Here is a 21,838-nt window from a genome sequence, read left to right on the forward strand (position 1 = left end):
GCATACCTAGCTAAGGATGTGGAGAAATAGAAACTCTTATCTATTACTCCTTATTCTGTACCCATCCCGTCTGATTCATTATACCTTCCTTACCTAGATGAAAAAAAAAATCTGTCTGGCTTCCTCTACCTATCTTTTATAGTTTATAACTTTGTAGGCTGTTAGCCTGCTATCTAAGTCCCAAATTTTCAGTATAGAAAACTATTTCTAATTGCTAGACTCCCTCTAGCAAGGGACTACTAGCTAGCCCATCAGCCATGGCATAAACTCTTTTGTGACTCTAAGAGAATCTTTTGAATTAATAATGTATACAATAGCAACAATAATTGTAGTAACACACAACTCTGAAAACTTTTTTTTTTTTTTATTATATATATATATATATTTTATAATATTATCCCTTGTATTCATTTTTCCAATTTACCCCCCCTCCCTCTATTCCCTCCCCCCGACGACAGGCAATACCATACATTTTACATGTGTTACAATATAGTCTAGGTACAATACATGTGTGCGAATATCACTTTCTTGTTGCACAATAAACATTAGAATCCGAAGGTACATGCAACCTGGGCAGACAGATATTAGTGCTAACAATTTTCATTCCCCTTCCAGTGTTTCTTCTCTGGGTGCAGCTACCTCTGTCCATCATTGATCAACTGGAAGTGAGTTGGATCTTCTTTATGTTGAAGATTTCCACTTCCATCAGAATACATCCTCATACAGCATTGTTGTTGAAGTGTACAGTGATCTTCTGGTTCTGCTCATTTCACTCAGCATCAGTTGATTTAAGTCTCTCCAGGCCTCTCTATATTCCTCCTGCTGGTCATTTCTTACCGAGCAATAATATTCCATAACCTTCATATACCACAATTTACCCAACCATTCTCCAACTGATGGACATCCATTCATCCTCCAGTTTCTAGCTACAACAAAAAGAGCTGCCACAAACATTTTGGCACATATATGTCTCTTTCCGCTCTTTAGTATTTCTTTGGGATATAATCCCAGTAGTAGCGCTGCTGGGTCAAAGGGTATGCACAGTTTGATAACTTTTTGGGCATAATTCCAGATTGCTCTCCAGAATGGCTGGATTCTTTCACAACTCCACCAGCAATGTATTAGTGTCCCAGTTTCCCCACATCCCCTCCAACATTTGTCATTATTTGTTCCTGTCATCTTAGCCAATCTGACAGGTGTGTAGTGGTATCTCAGAGTGGTCTTAATTTGCATTTCTCTGATCAGTAGTGATTTGGAACACTCTTTCATGTGAGTGGATATAGTTTCAATTTCTTCCTCTGAGAATTGTCTGTTCATATCCTTTGACCATTTATCAATTGGAGAATGGTTCGGTTTCTTATAAATTTGGGTCAGTTCTCTATATATTTTGGAAATGAGACCTTTGTCAGAACCTTTGTTTTTAAAAATATTTTCCCAATTTGTTACTTCCCTTCTAATCTTGTTTGCATTAGTATTATTTGTACAGAAACTTTTTAGTTTGATGTAATCAAAATCTTCTATTTTGTGATCAATAATGATCTCTAGTTCTCCTCTGGTCATAAATTCCTTCCTCCTCCACAAGTCTGAGAGGTAGATTATCCTCTGTTCCTCTAATCTATTTATTATCTCCCTCTTTATGCCTAAATCATGGACCCATTTTGATCTTATCTTGGTATATGGTGTTAAGTGTGGATCCATATCTAATTTCTGCCATACTAATTTCCAGTTTTCCCAACAGTTTTTTCCGAATAATGAATTTTTATCCCTAATGTTGGAATCTTTGGGTTTGTCAAAGATTAGATTGCTATAGATGTATCCTTTTTTGACAACTCTGAAAACTTAAGAACCCTGATCAATGTAATGGCTATTTAAGATTCCAGAGGATTGATTATTGGCACCCTGAACAGAGAAATGACTGGCTCAGAATACAGAGTAGGACATATAAATTTTGGACATGACTATTAGGAGAATTTGACTATACATATTTGTTACAAGGGTTTGGTTCCCTCCCTTTTTTTTTAAAATTAGAGAAAGAAGAATAAAAGAAAATAGATTTTTAATTTTAATTTTATTTTTTATTTTTTTGCTAAGGCAATTAAGGTTAAGTGACTTGTCCAGGATCTCACAGCTAGGAAGTGATATGTCTGAAGTCAGATTTTTTAACTCAGGTCCTCTTGACTTCAGGACTGATGCTCTACCTAGCTGCCCCAAGAAAGTAGATTTTTAAATGAAAAAAAAGTTAAAAATTATGAATCCAGGGTCAGCTAGATGGCCCAGTATAGAAAATACTGGCCATGAAGTCAGGAGTATCTGAGTTTAGATTCAGCCTCAGACATTTAACATTTACTAACTTGAGTGACTCTGGGCAAGTTTCTTAACCCCACTTACCTCAAAAAATGTTAAAAATTGTTGTTTAAATGTGGTTTCTTAAGGGGGGCTAGGAGTGGGATAAGGGAAAGAATCTGGAACTCAAAAGTTTAAAAAATAAATATAAAAGAAATTATTTTAAATGTAACTGGAGAAAATATTAAACAATTACATAAACTTAAATTTAGAAAAAAATTATGAGTCCATTTATATAAGCATACTCTTGCATAAAACATTTCAGGACTATATTCATTGCATTAAAAAAAGGATTTTTCTAACCTGTACCATTTCTGCTAAGAACTGAGGTTAACATTTTCAGCATATGACACTTCTTTAATCTTCCACAATTCTGAAAAGGAATCATAGTATAAGGATGTGCTCCTTTCAGACTGGCAAATTTGAAGGCTGTAAGAAGTAAGTAATAGGGACAATGATATATAAAGGTCCATCTCAGGAAGACTGCTTTTATATCCAGTAAAGAAATCCTCACTTAGATTTGAGTGCATCATTTCACACCTTTTCAAAGACCTAAAACTTTGAGTACATTTACACCTTAACAAGGATTAAAAACCTTTCAGGTGAAGTGCTGCTGAAGAATCCTGAAAAGAATAAACTTGCCTCCGGGGTAGACTGTCGCAGTACCTTTCCTTCATCACTCATTTGAATAGACTAACTGAAGATACTTAGAAGGTAAAAACAAAATAAAACAAACAAAACTTGAACCCTAGAGCTCTTTGGTGATGGTGTGGGAAAAAAAAACAAAACAAAACTAATAATTGAAATGGAATTGAACTGGATAGTCACCATAAGTTAGGGTGAGGTCACTCATAAAACAAAACAAAACAAAAAAAAAAACAAAAACAAACAAACAAACAAAAAAACAAACCAGTTTTTGTACAAGGAAATACAAGGAAGCAGCAACACCATTACCTTTTCTGATAGATGGCAGATGGCAGGCCTCAGAATCAATTCTATGAAAAAAGCAGAAGTGGGGAGGCTTTGGTAAGAGTCTCTGCTCTTTTAAAAAGAGTAAAGAGTGTGGACCCACCCTGAATCTGAGATAGCATTAGTTGCCCCCCTTGAGGGAGAGAGAATATGAGGTGAGGCAGTATCTTTTCAGAGAAGAATCTTAGGTTCTGATTGTCCCCTTTATCTCAACTTCAGATGTAGACTCATCTTCCTCCTTTCTAAATAGTTCCTCCTTATTTATTCTTCAAAGTTTCTCTCATTGTTTCCATTTCTGAGTCTGTAGTCTGCAAGACCTCAATTCAAATTCAGCTTCAGATGCTTAACTAGCTTTTGGGATCCTGGGCAAATCACCTAACCTTTATTTACCTTAGTGTCCTCATCTGTAAAATGGGGCTAATAATGGCACTTAATTCCCAGAGTTATTGTGAGGATAAGAAAATAATTGTAAAGCTCTTAGCATGAGGGAAGTGCTATATAAATGTTCTTTCACCACTTTTTTTAATACAGACCTTATCACTTCCCACTTATGCCATTGCTTTGGCTTTCTAATAGACCTCCCTGTGTAATCTCTTCCTTCACCTATTTATTCTCATATTACTGATGAGGTCTAGATTTAAGGCTCTTCCCAGTCAGAGAACCAAATGATACGATTAGATTCAGGGATCCAAATGATGAGATTAGGGTTCCTGGTGGTCAGGGAGTTAGATGATGAGATTAGTGGCAGGTTCAGGGAACCAAAAGAAGAGGTTTGGCTCCCTAAATCCCCTTTGGGATTGGCACAAGGTAGGGAGTTGTGGGAACCCCCTTCTGGGGGCATAGAGGTCCTTCTTAAAGGAATTTACAAACCCAAAAAGCTGGACTGATAAAAAAGAAGTTTATTATTGGCATTGGGAAGTCAGCTTTTGCTATGCATGAATAGAAAGGCTGAATTCCGTAGGGGCAAGGTCCCAGCAGAGAAGTAAAGTTTCTAGTAGAGAAATCCTGACCGAGAGGTATAAAGTCTTAGGTGAGGATAAAGAGAGGTTAACGCTGAAAGAGAATATCATTCCAGCAGGCAGAAGTTTCCTTGGCATAGCATGGCATGGCATGGCATGATATGGCATGTTAGGTCCTCTGCAAGGGGAAAAGATAAGATTGACTCTTCTTATAATAGAAGCCTTGGCTATAAGCTGAGGGCAGTTCCCAATGAAGGCTGGTAGGTGGAGTGTGAGATGGAATTGAATAGAATTGAATAAGTCTTAAATTCAATAGGGTTGGAATTCTCTAGCTCTAGACTCAACTAGCCCCACCTAGATAACACAATGAAATTGTTTATCTTGTGACCCTTGGGCAGGGTCTCTCCTTCAAGGAGTTTTAGAGAGTTTGAGGGTCCCTTGGTCATTACTAGCCCTCCTATTCAACCTATTATTCTTATCTAAACCCAGTCTTTCTTATGTTATTCCATGTTCAATTCAATACAGAATTTATAAAATGGTTACTAATTTATAAAATGCTGGGAATGTAAAGACAAAAATGAAACATTCCCTCAATTCTATTGAATTTCATTGAAATATGTAGTTCAGTTGAATATTCACAAATTGTCAAATGTTTTCTCTTTGCTTAGAAGTTAAATTTAAATTTTTTGGTCTGCATTCAAACATTTACCACTCTACTTTTTCTAATCTTTACTTTTCCAGTATGACACAATAGTGACCCTCCTCTGGAGTCAAATTGGCCTCCTTGAGCTCTCATTCTGGGCTAGGACTGACTATTGGAATGAAACCAGATATTTGAAGGTAGGAGTGTGCTGGTAAATGTTTAACAGCTTTCTGTCTGAAAAAAAACAAAAAAAACAACATAAATGCACAAAACCTTCTCAGGTTCAATGACATTTTCTCCATCACTTTCTTCATTCTAAACAGTCAACAAAACAACAAATCAAGCCCTACATTATGATGCTTGCTGATGTCTGAGATGTAAACACTCACATTAAAAATGAGTCAGTTTGAGCTGGCTTTCACATGTCCTTGGGTCCTATAAAAAAACACTGAGGTAGTGATGAAGTGTGAGAACTGAGGGTTTAGAGATCCCCTCTGGTTGTTGGCAATTTTTTTCGTAAAGAATTCTTTATGAAAAAATTTGCAAATCTCAGTGAATACAAGCAGGAGGTTTGTGGCAAAAGAATGGGTTTATTTATGCTAAGAAAACAGCATTCTCAGTCAAACCTGTGTGCATATATATGTGTGTGCAGTTGTTTTTGGAGGGGTTTGCATTGTTATTAGTCTTTGCATATTATTGCTTACTTGAGTCTGCTCACTTCACCCCGCATTACTTTCCACAATTCTTCCATGGTCATAATTTCTCACAGAACACTAATGCCCTCTTACATAAATGTACTACACTTTGATTAGTCATTCACCAGTTTATAGGCACTTGCTTTGTTTCCATGTTTTTGCTATCATAAAATAGTGCTACTGTAAATATTTTGATATATATAGGGACTTTCTTCTTGTACCTGGAATTTCTGGGTCAAAGGTATGGATTATTTTGGTCACTTTATTTACACAATTCAAAATACTTGTAGTGATTTAGAATTCCACCAAAAATGAACTATTAAGTCTATTTTCCCTCTTTTGTCATCTTTGTCTAAATAGGTATGAGGTTAAACCTTTTGTATTTCTCTTATGATTAGTGATTTAGAACATTCTTTCATGTAGTTTTTAACAGTTTGTAATACCTCTTTAGAGATTTATTTATTCATATCATTTGGCAATTGGAGAATGACCTTTTGTTTTAAATCTGTAACTTTTTATATGAATTTGTCTTATTTCCTTAACAAGATGTCCTTGTTTCTTCATTGTATTTCCTACCAAATTAGCAAGCTAATTTTCATAATAGATCCTGGACAAATATTTATTGACTGAAAATATTTATTAAATGAATGATTGAGTAAAAGGCTAACTCCACACAGAGCAGTGAGAAAATGCTGTTTATTTTAGAGAACAGGGTCATTTGTAATAGGTGGTTCTTCTGGCAATTGTACTCTTTTACTAAGAAAGAGAATTAACATGATAATATTGTAGACCATTTACCTAATTTTCAGACTACCCTGAATCCTATCAGCCTAATGGGTTTTGTTTTGTTTTGGTTTTTGTTCTGCTGTTTATCTGTCTGGCAGTCTCTGGCTATTTATAATAAATAACTTGTTGTCTAAGTCCTGGTTATTTAAAAATGACTCTCTACATAGGGAATATTTTTTCCCCAGTGGGTTTGCTAAGGTGATAAACTTTATTTCAAAGATGAATCATAGCTTCCCAGAGGCAAGTCAAACAAATACATTTGTGTAATGTAGCTTTGCTCATTTATTTATTTATTTATTTATTTATTTGTTTGTTTGTTTGTTTGTTTGTTTGTTTATTTATTCATTCATTTATTCATTTAATTATCTATCTATCTATCTATTTATTTATTTATTTGCTTATTTATTTATGTATCTAGCTATTTACTTATTTATCTATCTATCTATCTATCTATCTATCTATTTATTTATTTGTTTGTTTATTTTTATCATTTTACTTTTCTTATTTGGCTGTGCAAAAAGACAAAAAGGTAACAGAGTCTTTCAGATCCCATAGATCACCAAAACTGGAATCTCACCTCTATCTTTATTGCCTCCCCTCCCCACTCCTCATACTGGCTGTGTTCACAGTTCATCCAGCAAGTGAAATTACCCTTAGTGTGAAGAGGAGAGAAAACAGAGAGAATGCAAGAGGACAACAAAGATAAGATAAGATAGAGATAGGATGGGGAGTGGTGAAAAGTCACTGTGAGGTCTTTGCCAGGGTGTCTTAATTTCCTTCAAGTAAAAGTGCTACTTTTCTGCCAGAAAGAGATCAATCAGCCTCTGTGAGTCAGGCATTCAGGTAATGTTTTTATTATTAAAAATACCTCTCTGGAAAGAATATGGAAATGCTGAATCACATATACTGACTTGAACAGCAAAAATGTATGTGTTTTACAGCTGTAGTCACCCGTCACCTCAAAAACATGTACAATGCACGAATTATATGTCTGTTTCTCAAGTTCTTGTGCTCTGAAAGTCACCAAAACTTCATCGAGGTCCATTTTCTTTAGTACTTTCTTCAGTTTATACCTAAAAGAAAGTTTAGTCTGTGCTGGATTTGGAATCAGAAAAACATTGGTGTGAATCCTACCTGAAATACAGTATCTATGTGATACTGGGAAGTCACAACCTCTCTGGGTCTTAGTTTCCTCATCTGTAGAATGAAGATTATAATAATATCTGTAACATTTACTCTACAAAATTGTTATAAGTCCCATAATGTAAGGTAATTTGCAAACCTTAAAGAGCTCTATACCAATTCAGTTGCTGCTATTCTAGAGTAACATAGCTTCTTAGACATCAATATGAGGATCTTGGGATGTAGTACTGGAAGAACCCATCAAGATCTTTGAATCCATCTCCTTCACATTTCAGGCAAGGAAATTAAGACTTAGAAAAGGGAAGTCAATTGATTAAGATGATTCTAGTGTTAAATAGAAGAGCTGGAAATCACCTGATTCCAGCTTCATTATTTTTATCATTAAACTACACTTGCCTCCCTCTTTCTGAATAGCTAGATTTCAACCTCCTTCAGGCAAGGGACTGCTTCTTTTTTATCCTGCTATAATTTAGCATAATTTGTCTCCAGTTGATAGTTAAGAAGTATTTATTGTTGCTTATGATCATCATAAACCTAACCAAATGGAGCAAATGGATTTCCAGTATCTAGAATCATAGAATTTAAGAGTTGGGAAGGACCTCTGTGACAATCCAGTGTTGCAACATACTATCCAAAAGACTGCAAGAGGTTGTCCATTCAGTGTTTGAAAACTTCCAAACAGGGGGAGCTCATCACTTCTTAAGGCTGGCCATTTTACTCTTGCACAGCTCTAATTGGTTTTCTGACATTAAGCCTAAATTGGCAAGGACTTCCAGCCAAGATGGCAATGTGGAGGCAGACAGCTGCTTGAGCTCCGCATTTTCTCTCAGAACTTAACCTCATGACAAGCCTCAGAGTTAATGCTTGACCAGAAAAGAAACCCACAAATAATCACCAACAGAAGACATCCTTGAAATTTGCCAGAGAAGGTCTGTGTTTGCTTGGGGGAGGGTTGAACAGACTGGGCCCAGATTGAGGGCAGGCAGCCAGAGGGAGACAGACAGCTCACAAAGCTCAGACAGGAGGGGGAGGGGTACAATCTCTGCCATTTCTACAAAAAGACTTTTACCCCACTGTGGATACTCAGTCTTGGCAGCAAGCCAGGAGCAGCAGAGAGGGTGTAAACACTGGAGGTGAGGATTAAAACTCCGGAAAGTTAGAGTCTCTCGGAACCGGCCACCCCCAACCCCCACCTGGACTGACTCAGGGCGTTCTCAGAGCCTCAGATCGCAGATGCAGCACAGCCATCACTGTTCTGTTAGTGGCTCTCTGCTGCCGTACCCCCAGTCCATAGAGGAAGCCCATTAACTCCATCCAGCCCCATCCCCCCAAAAACAGACCAATTGTTTCTCTTGTCAATTTGTTTTCTTCCATTCCGCTCTTGACAAAATGAACAAAAAATTCAAAAGGGCTCTAACCATTGACAGCTTCTGTATGGAGAGAGAGCAGACTTCAAACACTGAGGAGACTAAAAACAGACTGTCCCCAGAGGAATCCCCTAAGGGAGATATGATCTGCTCCTCAATACAAAAGAATCTCATAAAGGAAATCAAAAAGGCTCTCAAAAGAGAGCTAGAAGAGAAATGGGAAAAGGAAAGGGAAGCTAGGCAAGAGAGCCTGGAGAAGTCATCCAGAGTGGATAAAGAGATCAAATCATTGAGAAACAAAATTAGTGAATTAGAAAAGGCAAACAACTCCAAGGAAAACAGGATTAGTGAGCTGGAAAAGGTAAACAACTCCAAGGAAAACAAGATTAGTGATCTGGATAAAGAAATCAGCTCTCTAAAAAATAAAATGGATAAAATGGAAAAAAATTCCATAGAAGATAAAAACACAATTGGATAATTACAAAAAGATATAAAAAAAGTGAGTGAAGAAAATACATCATTGAAAATTAGACTCGAACAAGTAGAAATGAATGACTCAAGGAGTAACCAAGAGGAAGTCAAACAAAACCAGAGAAATGAAACAATTGAAAAGAAAGTCAAGTACCTTACTAGAAAGACAACAGACCTGGAAAACAGATCCAGGAGAGACAATTTGAGAATAATCGGACTCCCTGAAAAATGTGAGGAAAAAAAGAGCTTGGACACCATTTTCAAGGAAATTATCAAAGAGAACTGCCCAGACGTTTTGGAAACAGAGGGCAAAATAGACATTGAAAAAATTCATCAATCACCTACTGAAAGGGACCCTAAAATCAAAACGCCAAGAAATATAGTGGCCAAGTTCAAGAACCATCAGACAAAGGAAAAGATATTGGAAGCTGCTAGAAAAAATCAATTCAGATATGGAGGAGCCACAATAAGGATAACCCAGGATCTAGCAGCGTCCATATTAAAAGAACGAAGGGCCTGAAACATGATATTCCGAGAGGCTAAGGAACTTGGTATGCAGCCAAGAATAACTTACCCAGCAAGAATGAGCATTGTTTTCCAGGGAAGAAGATGGACATTTAATGAAATAAATGAATTTCATCTATTTTTGATGAAAAACCAGACCTACATAAAATGTTTGATCTTCAAATACAGAACTCAAGAGATTTCTAAAAGGGTAAAAAGAAATCTTGAGAACTATACTTCTGCCCTAAAAATATGTAAAGAACATATGTATAATTTGTCCTAGAAACTAGAGGTGGAAAGGAAATTATATCATAAAAAAGTGTAAAGTGGTGGTACTACATCTCATGAAGAGGCAAAGGTAACCTATTATATCTGAGAGAAAGAAAGGAGGGAGATGAACATAGTGTGTATCAATAGACATATTTGATTTATGGTGAAACTTCTTCCACTTCATTGAAAAGTGAGAGGGAAGGAGTAAGCTAAGGGGAAGGGAATACAGAAATTTCGAGGAAAAGGGGTAAAATAAGGGGAGGATCTTTAAGGTGGGGGAGGGATCCTAAAAAGGGAGGGCTGTGAAAAGCAAGTGGTGTTCACTAGTTTAATACTGGGTAGGGGGGTAAGAGGGAAGGAAAGGGGAAAAGCATAAGCAGGGGTTAATAGGATGGCAAGCAATATAGAATTAGCCATTTTAACCATAAATGTGAATGGAGCAAACTGCCTCATAAAGAGGAAGCGGTTAGCAGACTGGATTAAAAGTCAGAATCCTACTATATGTTGTTTCTAGGAAACACACCTGAAGTAGGGTGATACATTCAAACTAAAAGTAAAAGGGTGGAGCAGAATCTACTATGCTTCAGGTAAAGGCAAAAAAGCAGGGGTAGCCATCCTCATCTCAGATCAAGCAAAAACAAAAATTGATCTAATTAAAAGAGATAAGGAAGGGCATTATATCCTGCTAAAGGGTAGCATCAATAATGAAGCAGTATCAATATTAAACATATATGCACCAAGTGGTGCAGCATCTAAATTCTTAAAAGAGAAATTAAGAAAGCTTCAAGAAGAAATAGATAGCAAAACTATAATAGTGGGAGATCTCAACCTTGCACTCTCAGAATTAGATAAATCAAACCACAAAATAAATAAGAAAGAAGTCAAAGAGGTAAATAGAATACTAGAAAAGTTTGATATGATAGATCTTTGGCGAAAGCTAAATGGAGACAGAAAGGAGTATACTTTCTTCTCAGCAGTTCATGGAACCTACACAAAAATTGATCATATACTAGGGCATAAAAACCTCAAAATCAAATGCAGTAAGGCAGAAATAGTAAATGCATCCTTTTCAGACCACAATGCAATCAAAATTACATTTAACAAAAAGCCAGGGGAAAATAGACCAAAAAATAATTGGAAACTAAATAATCTTATACTAAAGAATGATTGGGCAAAACAGCAAATCATAGACATAATTAATAACTTCACCCAAGAAAATGACAATAATGAGACATCATACCAAAATGTGTGGGATACAGCCAAAGCAGTACTAAGGGGAAGTTTTATATCTCTACAGGCCTACTTGCATAAAATAGAGAAAGAGAGGGCCAACGAACTGGGCTTACAACTAAAATTACTAGAAAAGGAACAAATTAAAAACCCCCATACAAACACAAAACTTGAAATTAAAAAAATTAAAGGGGAGATTAATAAAATTGAAAGTAAAAAAACTATTGAATTAATTAATAAAACTAAGAGTTGGTTCTATGAAAAACCAACAAAATAGACAAACCCTTAGTAAACCTGATTAAAAAAAGGAAAGAGAAAAAGCAAATTGTTAGTCTTGTAAATGAAAAGGGAGAACTCACCACTAATGAAGAGGAAATTAGAACAATAGTTAGGAGCTACTTTGCTCAACTTTATGCCAATCAATTCAATAACTTAAATGAAATGGAAGAATACCTTCAAAAATATAGCTTGCCCAGATTAACAGAGGAAGAAGTAAGTAGCCTAAATAGTCCCATCTCAGAAAAAGAAATAGAACAAGCTATTAACCAACTTCCTAAGAAAAAATCCCCAGGACCAGATGGATTTACATGTGAATTCTACCAAATATTTAAAGAACAACTAACTCCAATGCTATATAAACTATTTGAAAAAATAGGGATTGAAGGAGTCCTACCAAATTCTTTTTATGACACAGACATGGTACTGATACCTAAACCAGGTAGGCTGAAAACTGAGAAAGAAAACTATAGACCAATTTCCTTAATGAATATTGATGCTAAAATCTTAAATAAGATATTAGCAAATAGACTTCAGAAAATCATCCCCAGGATAATACACTATGACCAAGTGGGATTTATACCAGGAATGCAGGGCTGGTTTAATATTAGGAAAACTATTAGTATAATTGACCATATTAATAATCAAATTAATAAAAACCATATGATCATCTCAATAGAGCAGAAAAAGCATTTAATAAAATCCAACATCCATTCCTACTAAAAACGCTTGAGAGTATAGGAATAAATGGACTATTCCTTAAAATAATAAGGAGCATATATTTAAAACCTTCAGTAAACATCATATGTAATGGCGATAAACTAGAACCTTTCCCTGTAAGATCCCAAATTTTGGGATAAGAATTCATTATTTGACAAAAACTGCTGGGAAAACTGGAAATTAGTATGGCAGAAACTAGGCATGGACCCACCTTTAACACCACATACTAAGATAAGATCAAAATGGGTCCAAGATTTAGGCATAAAGAACGAAATCATAAATAAACTTGAGGAACATGGGATGGTTTACCCCTCGGACTTGTGGAGGAGGAAGGAGTTTGTGTCCAAGGGAGAACTAGAGATCATTATTGATCACAAAATAGAAAATTTTGATCACGCCAAATTAAAAAGTTTCTGCACAAACAAAACTAATGCAAACATGATTAGAATGGAAGTAACAAATTGGGAAAACATTTTTACAGTTAAAGGTTCTGATAAAGGCCTCATCTCCAAAATATACAGAGAATTGACTTTAATTTATAAGAAATCAAGCCATTCTCCAATTGATAAATGGTCAAAGGATATGAACAGACAATTTTCAGATGATGAAATTAAAACTATTTCCACTCATATGAAAGTGTTCCAAATCAATATTGATGAGAAAAATGCAAATTAAGACAACTCTGAGATATCATTACACACCTGTCAGATTGGCTAAGTTGACAGGAAGTAATAACGATGAATGTTGGAGGGACTGTGGGAAAACTGGGACACTGATGCATTGTTGGTGGAGTTGTGAAAGAATCCAACCATTCTGGAGAGCAATCTGGAATTATGCCCCAAAAGTTATCAAAATGTGCATACCCTTTGACCCAGCAGTGCTACTGCTGGGCTTATATCCCAAGGAAATACTAAAGAAGGGAAAGCGACCTGTATGTGCCAAAATGTTTGTGGCAGCCCTTTTCATAGTGGCTAGAAACTGGAAAATGAATGGATGTCCATCAATTGGAGAATGGTTGGGTAAATTATGGTATATGAATGTTATAGAATATTATTGTTCTGTAAGAAATGACCAACAGGAGGAATACAGAGAGGCTTGGAGAGACTTACATCAACTGATGCTGAGTGAAACGAGCAGAACTAGGGGATCATTATACACTTCAACAATGATACTGTATGAGGATGTATTCTGATGGAAGTGGATATCTTCAACATAGAGAAGAGATAATCCAATCCCAATTGATCAAGGATGGACAGAATCAGCTACACCCAGAAAAGGAACACTGGGAAATGAGTGTAAACTGAGAGCATTGTTTTGTTTTTTTTTTTTGTTTGTTTTGTTTTGTTTTGTTTCTCTTCCCAGATTATTTTTACCTTGCGAATACAATCCTTCCTTTGCAACAACAACAACAACAAAATTCCGTTCTGCACATATATATTGTACCTAGGATGTACTATAAGATATTTAATATGTATGGGAATGCCTGCCATACAGGGGAGGAGGTGGAGGGAAGGAGGGAAAAACTCAGAACAGAAGGGAGTACAAGGGATAATGTTGTAAAAAAAAAAATTACCTATGCGTATGTACTGTCAAAGAAAATGTTATAATTATAAAAATTAATTTAAAAAAAATAAAAGAAAAGCCTAAATTGGCTTCTTTGCTCCTTATATTGGTTTGTTCCTGGTTCTGCCCTCAAGGACTAAACAAAACAAGTTTAGTCTTTCTTGGCATGGTAGGCCTTCACGTAGTTGAAGACAGCTATCCTATCACTAATCCATACTCAAGCATTTATTAAGGTTTATTATATACCAGGCAAATAAAGACAAAAATACAGTCCCTGCCCAAAGGGAGATTATAGTCTAATGAAGGAGACAACCTATGAATAATATAAATGGAAATAGGCTAAAAATAAAATAATTATAAATTATCTATTTGTATACAGACACATATATCCACACATGCACACAAACTATATACAGTAAAAATGCAATGTATTCTCATAGATAAAGCATCAGCAAAGGGGGACACTTCCTACAAATGATGGGATTTGAATTGAATTTTAAAGACAGCCAGGAAAGCTAGAAGGAAAAGCCAGATGTGGAAGTAGAGAGTCAATAAAAAGATAAATAGCTTGGATGTAGAATGTCTTGTGTGAAGAGCAGCAAAAAGACCAGTGTCACTGGATTATAGAGTTTATGGAGAACAATAAAGTGTAAGAAGATGGAAATATAAGAAGTATCCAGATTGTGAAGGGCCTTAAATGCCAAAGACAAGACTTTATATTTGATCCTGAAGGTAATAATAGAGTTTTTAAGAAGGGAATTAGGAATGACTTGATTAGACTTGTGTTTTAGGAAAATCACTTGGGCAGGTGGGTGGAAGATAGATTGAAATAGGAAGAAACTTGAGGTGGGGAGGAAACCCAATAGAATTTAATTGCGATAGTCTAGCTATATGGTGATGAGACCCTTTACCAGGGTAGCTGCTGTGTGAGGAGAGAGAATGACACATAGAGAAGAAATGTTGTAGAGATAAAAATGATAAATCTTAACAACAGACTGGATAAGTGGGGTGAGTGCAAATGATTTAAAAATGACACAGAGGTTCTAAGCCTGCATGACTCAACGGATAATGGTGACCAAGTCAATAATAAGAAAGTTGGAAAGAAAGAAAGATTTTGGGAAAAGGAAAATGAGTTCTGCTTTGTACATCTTTTTCTTGAGTATTAAATGTGTTCTTTCAACCAATGCTCATGTGCAATTTTTGAAATTTTTAATCCTCATCTGCTTTGTCACTGTGTCTCTTCTTTGTGTGTTCTTCTATTAGAAAGTTAGCTTATTAGAAAGCTTTTCTATTTGTGCATTGCAGAGTGTTTAATGAATTATTTTTATCATTCCTTCATTTATAAAGATGTTTAGCTTAATTCAATATTCACTGGGATGACTAAACCATAGTCTATTAAGTGACTAGTTCCAGGGAATGTATTTGTACACTGACCATTGAAAACTGAGCCAGAGAAATTGGAAAATAAATGGATGTCCATCAATTGCAGAATGGTTGGGTAAATGATAGTATATGAATGTTATGGAATATTATTGCTCTGTAAGAAATGACCAGCAGAACGAATACAGAGAGACTTGGAGAGACTTACATGAATTGATGCTGAGTGAAATGAGCAGAACCAGAAGATCACTATAGACTTCAACAACAATACTGTATGAAGGTGTATTCTGATTGAAGTGGATATCTTCAACATAAAGAAGATCCAATTCAGTTACAATTGATCAATGATGGACAGAAACAGCTACACCCAGAGAAGGAACACTGGGAATTGAGTGTAAAATGTTTGCAGTATTGTATTTCTACACAGGTTACTTATACCTTCGGAATCCAATTCTTACAGGGCAACAAGAAATTTGGTTTTACACACATATATTGTATTAAGGATATACTGTAACACATTTAATATGTATGGGATAGGCTGTCATCTAGGGGAGGGAGTAGAGGGAAAGAAGGGAAAATTTGGAAAAGTGAATACAAGGGATAATCTTGTAAAAAAAATTACCCATGCATATGTACTGTCAAAAAAATTATAATTATAAAATTAATAAAAAGAAAAGAAAAGAAAAAAAAAGAAAACTGAGCCAGATCAGTAGTCTGCAAAAAGGTAGCCATATTGTCTGGACTATTGTTGTTGTCTGCCATCATTTCGAAGAGGATCAGTGATATCTTTTTGTCTTGACTCACATGTGAATTGGATTCACGTGAGGCAGAATTACTCAAACTCTCTCTTCCAGAGTCATCAAAGTCCAGTTTCAAGACAAAAGTCAAGATTAGCAAGACAAAAGTCAAGATTAGCAATGGCCAGTGGATTCCTTGTCTGACCTAAGTGTTTCATGGTGTAGGCTTCATCTGCCTTCATGGCTGTTGGAATGACTTGTTCTCATCTATCCATTTGCCAGAGGGGAAGTCTTCACATGCTTAGGAAAGACATTCCACTAACTCACCAATGGATTTGAGGTCTGTCATTTACCCTCAGCCCAGTTTGGCTCATCTGCTGAGAAGGTTTTACTGATCTGCTGTACATGCTTCATGGAGCCACAGGTCAGAGTTGAAGGTGGACACCAAATCTGTATAACAACCCTGAAAAAAGCTGGACAAGCCCTCCAATCAGAGGTGCTTGTCCTCTCTGAACATCCATATACCTCATACTGTATTAATGTAATGTTTCCTAAAAAACATTAGGAATAAGTTGGTACTGAACACTGAAAACCTATGAGATCATAGGCTTGCCATTAACTTTTATCCTAATAAGCAACTGGGAGTTTGTCTTCCTTTATAAAAATCTAATTCTACTACTAACTTGTTCATTTTTCAATCTAGAAGAAAGATTTAGCCTTCTTAGGTACCAGTTTTATCGGTAAAGCTAGGATTATTCATTTTTACACATTTCCTGAATTGTAAAACTGTAGTGAAGATTAATCCTATGTAAAGCTTTCATACCAAAAAATCTAAGATCTATTAAAATAAAGATATATTAGTCATTTATGACTCAAGAAACTAGTTATTGATAATACAGTATGCTAATTTATTGATGTTTCAGACGTATAATTATAAGCGATGGAATTGCAAGGCTTATTTAAATTTTATCCATTGCTCCTCTTTGATTTAAATAACTCTCTAACTTCTTGAGGGAAAAGGGAAAAAAATATCAGCCTTCTTGACATGCTAGTCATGATTTGATGCAGCAAGACTAGTTGGGCTGAATCTATTACAAAATGCCACCAGATGGCGCGCGAAGAATGCTTTTTTTCCTCAGCTCTCCTGCAATTGGCTACCTGGAGAAGAAAATGGACCTTTTCCCTTTTGTGATCAGTTCAGGAGCCTGCTTGTAATGATAGGTGTTATTAATGATAGGACAGCTTTGGGTTGCGTATCTGAGCCTGGAAGGAAAAAAAAAAACAATCAATGCTGGTGTGGATTTAAATCAGACTCACTAAAACCATGGCACAGGTCATGGGGAACCATTTGTAAAGAAAATTTTTTAGGGAAATGATTCTTAGATTGATAGCCTTCCTGTTAGGAAAAAGGATATAATTTTGGAGTGATTGTGGGGAAAGGGGAACTGACATTGAGTGCTGGGATGGGATTTGGGATTTCTAGGCTCAAAAACTGATGCATTAAGAAATTCTGACCTAAAATTCTCACCAGTATTTAAGCACATCCCAGTAGATTGCTCTTTCCTTTTAAAATTAATTTTTTTTCTAGCTGTAGATTTTGCTTTCAAAAGGTCTTTGAAAAGAATGTTGCTAGGATTTTATTTCTGAGGAGGACAAATAGGGAGTAATAAATTTCTAAATATTGAAAGTAAATTCATATTCTCTAAGTTGGACACAGCAACACAAATTGCTGGCTTTGTGAGGGGTCTGGAAATGAGAAACTTACTTTCATATCAGGGTTTTAAATATTAGACTCATTTCTTTCTAGTTTAATACTGAGCCTGCCTGGTACCAGCATCTCTTTCTAGAATATTGTCAGCAGAATTACTTATAAGGTACTTCTTTGTAATAGCTCTTTTTCCATTATCATTCCAACGTCTGTTGCCTTGAAACAATGTACATTAGGCACTCTGTTATTGCCTGAAGAAGGAAGATAGGTTCAATTTCTCTGGTGAAAATTCACAGCAGTTATTTAAACCTATTTTTTTTTTTTAATTTAGGAAGACAATGTAGGAATACTGAGTCATTTGGTTTTAAAAAGTGAGATCAGGAAAATAGGAAAGTAGGCTGCTGATAATGTTGCCTTCTGATAGAAGTTTTTGTTCTCATGGGATCAATTTACTAGCCTCTAACTTCATAAACAAGAATTCTTTTTCTTGGCAATCATTCCCTTCTGGCAATAAGTATCTAACAGAATGTAAACTTCTTGAGGGTATGTGTCGGTTTATTTCTGTATTTGTTTCCCTAGCACTTAGCTTAGTGCTTGGTACATACCTCAGAAGCACTTAACAAATCCTTTTTCATTTGTTTATACTCATTCATTTTATCTCTCTCTTTCTTTTTTTCTTCTATGCTGCCAAGAGTGGCAATCTGAGAGGATAGTTTATATTTATATTGTGCTTTATAGTTACTTTTACATTTATCTTCAAAAGAAGCTTATGAGGTATATTGGGCACATATTATCATTGTCACTGTGGCTGTTTGGGGGGTTGAATTAGCAATAGCCTGGTGGGCAGTAAACAGAAGCAAAGAGCCAAGACACAGCAGCATTTTTAATAATATAAGGCAGGGCCTTCTCTTCCTTGCTAGAAAGTTTCCTCATTTTCCTCATTACCTCTTCCAAAGCATAACCTCTCTTACTCTTCACTTTTGTAAGTAAAGGAGGGAATGAGCTTTCAGTTCCATTTTCACAGACCTCTCTCATTAAATCCAAATCATTTGTATGCCATAGCATAACCTTTCTGATATCATGGTCCTCTTTGAGAATGGACAAATAACCACAAAATGGCTCTTTATAGACTCAAGTGGATAAGTATTGATGAACTTCTGATTGCATTGGATTTACTAAAATGAGCCTAAGAGATGGTAGGTGATTTGTCCAAAATGATAGTAAGTGGTAGAATGACTTTTCCTAGATCTTCTGACTCTATTGCAATTAGAAAGAACTTGATTGAAGGTTGGAATCCCACCTCCTCCAGGCCTCCAAAGATCAGCCTTAGAAGACCAAGAAGCATTTTAACTAGTTTGGAGCTAATAAACCTTTTCTTCAAGTCACCACAATTTAGAGGGCACTGAGAGCACTTCTACATTAGGTAGAAATTAAACAGAAACTATTAGGAAAAATGAAACTACCCAATGATTGCCATATCTCAGGAAGATCTCCTCCTTGGCCCTCTTCTGTCCTGTGTTCTCCTATAATAGCCTTCCTAAAAACAGTCTAATATCTCTTACCCCTTGAGGTCTTATGAACTAGAAGTTCATGATCGTTTCCTGAGATTTCTCTCATCCCTATTACTCCAGATGAATTTGACATCTTTGAACTAAAACTTTGTTCTCTAGCTTTTATTCCTCTATTTCTGTTGTTATCCCTTATTACAGGGCAGTAGGGTGATGCAGCAGATAGAGTGCTGGGCCTGGAGTTAGGAAGATTCATTTTCTTAAGTTCAATCAAATCTGGCCTCACTTACTAGATATATGATCTTGGGACTTGTTTGCCTTAGTTCTTCTTCTGTCAAATGAACTAGAGAAAGAAATAGCAAACTACTCCAATATTTTTACCAAGAAACTCCCAAATGGGGTTACAAAGAAAGAGACATAACTAAAAAAACAACTGAATAACTACAACATCTTTTCAATGTAAAGGATTGTCTCTCATTTTATATTTGTATCCCTAGTAGTTAATATCATGTCTGATACTTAGGAAATACTTATTTAGTTAAAGAAGGGATTTACTGACTGGTTGAATTCTTTTGTTCCTATCTTAAATGCCAAAATTGCTAGTTACTGCTCTAGTCTAAATAACTAGACTAGGGCTGAGCCAGCTTTACTTTTTACCCTGCTTTAATTTGGGATGAAATATGATTTGTTTGTATTTGCTTGTTAGATGGGATAGAAGTGATATTGTAGGTAATGAATAAGAAATTCCCAAGCTGGGAACGTGAAATCAAGAATGCTACATCTCCCCCTTCTCTCTAAAGGAACCTATTAAGAACCAGCTTCATCCCATGTACAATTGTTACTAATATTCTTTTACTGTTGTTTCATTATTAAGCATAAATAAATATAGAGTGAATTCATTGATACATGGTATTGTTAAGTCAAAGGATATGTATGACTTTATGGTCCTTTGAGCATAGTTCATATCTTTTGATCATTTATCAGTGGGGAATAGCTCTTATTTTTTCTAAATTTGACTCAGTTCCTTATACATCAGAGAAATGAAACCTTCATCAGAGACACTTGCTTTAAAATTATTTTCATAATTACTATTGCTGTGTTTCTCCCTTGTTTATTCTATTCTCTCTCTTTTTACTCTCTCCCTCCTCAAAAGTGTTTTGCTTGTGTCCATGCCCTCCCCCAATATGTCCTCTCTTCCATCACACCCCCCTCTTCTCATATCCTCTTTCCTTCCTGCTTTTTTGCAGGGTAAGATAGATTTCTATACTCATATTGAGTGTATGTTATTGTCTCTTTGAGCCAATTCTGATGAGAGTAAGGCTCACTCACTCCCTCTCCCCTTTCCTTCTTCTCTTTTCTTGCCCCTTTTATGTCAAATAATTTATACCATTCTACCTCTCCCTTTCCTTTCTCCCAGTATATTTTTCTCTCACTCTTTAATTTTTTTTAGATATTATCCTTCATGTTTAACTCACTCCTGTGCCCTTTGTCTACATATGTTCCTTCTAACTGCCATAATGAAGAGAAAGTTCTTACCAGTTACAATTGCTTCTTTTAAGGTGAAGCATTCCTTAATATTTTTGCTGTAATAAAGTAGACAGCTCAGTAAAAAAAAGACTCAATGTTATGGCATGTTTGCAAAAATCTGTACTTTTCTAATCCTTTTGTGACACATTTATCAGCAACTTGTTCTAATTATATCATGAATGGTCAGTCAGTTCCCTTGATCCTTTGCATTTATTTTTTATGCACCAAACTTTTCAATCCATTTACAAATATTCTGATTTGTTATCCTAAGGATAAAGGCAAGCTTCTGAAAAATATTATCTTCAGTAAGTTCTATAAGGCTTTTCATAGGAATAAATAACTTTACTTTCTCTAAAGTTCCAGGGCAGTAATGAAATTATTATCAATGAATTTATTAAATTTGCTTTGTGGTGATCTATTATCAAAGATCGCCACTGCTGGGCCCACATGAATTTCAATATACTCTGTACCCATGTGTACATTTTAGATTAAGTTCAGTCTTGGAGAGCTTGTTTCTTTTCTTTTTGAAAATAAAGCTTTTTATTTTCAAAAGAAATGCAAAAATAGTTTTCAGCACTCACCCTTGCAAAACTTTGTGTTTCCAATTTTTTTCCTCCCTTCTCTCCATCCCCACCTCTAAACAGCAGTAATCCAATATATGTTAAGCATGTAATTTTTCTATATGTTTCCACATTTATCATGCTGCACAAGAGAAATCAGATCAAGAAGGAAAAAAATAATAAGAAAGAAAAAAGAAGCAAGCATTCAACAACAAAAAAGGTGAAAATACTATGCTGTGAGCCATACTCAGACTCTCTGGATGCAGATGGCTTTCTCCATCACAAACCTATTGGAATTGTCCTGAATCACCTCACTATTGAAAAAAGCCTCCTCCATCAGAATTGATCATCACATAATCTTATTGTTGTATACAATGTTCTCTTGGTTCTACTCAGTTCACTTAGCATTAGTTCATTAAGTCTCTCCAGGCCTCTTTGAAATCATCCTATTAGTCGTTTCTTATAGGACAATCATATTC

General features: G+C 35.6%; 1 long non-coding RNA gene across 1 annotated transcript in view; it reads left to right on the plus strand.

Annotated features, from left to right (window-relative positions):
• Positions 1-2,980: 2,980 nt before the first annotated feature.
• The window catches only part of LOC141546760 (uncharacterized), a 35,851-nt gene continuing 16,993 nt past the window's right edge, over positions 2,981-21,838 (plus strand). The window contains exons 1-2 of the long non-coding RNA XR_012483415.1: positions 2,981-3,057; positions 5,013-5,111. This is a non-coding gene — a long non-coding RNA (uncharacterized LOC141546760). The remainder of the gene's footprint in view (positions 3,058-5,012; positions 5,112-21,838) is intronic.

The sequence above is a fragment of the Sminthopsis crassicaudata genome, chromosome 6 (genome assembly GCF_048593235.1).
Source record: "Sminthopsis crassicaudata isolate SCR6 chromosome 6, ASM4859323v1, whole genome shotgun sequence".
NCBI classification, from domain to species: Eukaryota; Metazoa; Chordata; class Mammalia; order Dasyuromorphia; family Dasyuridae; genus Sminthopsis; species Sminthopsis crassicaudata.